The sequence below is a fragment of the Mytilus californianus genome, unplaced genomic scaffold (assembly GCF_021869535.1).
Source record: "Mytilus californianus isolate M0D057914Y unplaced genomic scaffold, xbMytCali1.0.p SCAF_8, whole genome shotgun sequence".
Classification (NCBI taxonomy): Eukaryota; Metazoa; Mollusca; class Bivalvia; order Mytilida; family Mytilidae; genus Mytilus; species Mytilus californianus.
Window position 1 is genome coordinate 93467520 of NW_026262734.1, and position 1698 is coordinate 93469217.

The window sequence follows — 1698 nt, forward strand, 5'->3', positions numbered from 1 at the left end:
CTTCTGATTAAGGGAGATAATTCGAAATCATTTCCGGTGAGGGACGATTGGGGTTTAAAAATTAGCCTGGGATCCTGGCCAACTGCTTGCTTCCTATCGACGAAGTATTAGATTGGGTCAGGATGCCAGGCTATTTAAAAATGTGCGTAAATTATTAAAAAAAAACCTTTGTATAAAGTATTAAATAAATTCCGATAAGTCGCATAGTTTAAAATAGGTGAAACCAAAATTACTTGACGGAAATAAAAATTCAGGAGTCTTCTAATAACCTGGGACTATCACACTAAATATGTTATGTAATATATTAGAATTAGTTTAGAAATTAGTCCTAGCAGAGCTTGCATATGGAAATATCTTTAAATAATGGACTTCACAATTATTGATATGGTGTTTGAGGAAGATATGAAGCTTTTTTTCATCGAAGTAAATTTGCCTAGGTTGTCAATGACAATGTTTTCTCGGAGTAACAATTTTCAATAAAAAAAAAGTATCACCCTCTTAGCTATGTGTTCATTTAAATTATTGTACTGAATGTTCTGTCATTATTGTCAGGGACTTTTATTTTTTTTTAATTTAAAGTCATCAGTAAAAAAAGGCAGCTGATGGTCAATCTATATAGTTGTCTTAATCAGACAGAGAGAAGGCATCATTCCACGAAAACAGACAAAATACGAATAAAAATGTAGAAAATCTTAAAATTGGAAATAATCAAAAGTGTCAAATTCGAAACTTTTGGGATGCGCTAAAGAAAAAAAACATGATGACTACTATATTTGTCTTTTCTTTTGTTGTTGCTATGCCTTCGGATTGGATTGTCGTCTATAATTGCTGTGTAACACACGGCATCTCCTTTCATTCATCATTAATCGTAAAACAGAATATAAAAACGGATGAATTATTCTGCGTAATGGAATATGAATACACGGAAGAAATTGTATACACGTACGCCACTACTTCTGGTGTCTGGATTTTTTTACTATCAATATTTAAACGTGGCCTACAAATTGTATTGGACTCATTTCAACTGGAATAGAAACTCGTCTGACCATGCCCGAAGAACGAGTCTGACCATGCCCAAAGAACGAGTTTGTAGTCCCTCAAAGAGGCATTAGCTGCCGTCAAAATCGTGTTCACCAAATTGCCTTAAATTCTCATAATAGATTTATAACATACTAAAACTTATATCCAAATTACAATAAGTCTTAAATAAACAGATTACAAGGCCGATAACATTTATGATGATAATGGATTTTCAATAGTGCCCTTTTAAACACAATTTAACTCGTACATCGTACAAGGAGGACTTTATATATAGTACCATAAATGTTTTGACAAATTTTCACAATGCTTTACTTTACCTAAGATAACGTACACGCATTTTGATATCATTGGAAACATTCTATCTGCCATTTTATTCCATTGCAAACGGTTTTCTCGGATTGATTAAACTATGTTTTCATAATTATAAACCTATATCTATGATGGTCTTGGTGGGGCGCCTTTGTGTCTTTATTGTTTCAATTTAGAGGGTCTGGGTGGGGTCTACAGATTAGTGAATAATCAACTTTTTACGGTCCATGTTGGGGGTCTCATTGGGCCGGGGTTCTGATCCCGAATCCCGCTTACTGTTTTGTCAGATTCACGTATCCCGCTTACACTATGTACGTATTAAGCAATTCTCATTTTTTTTGTAATTTC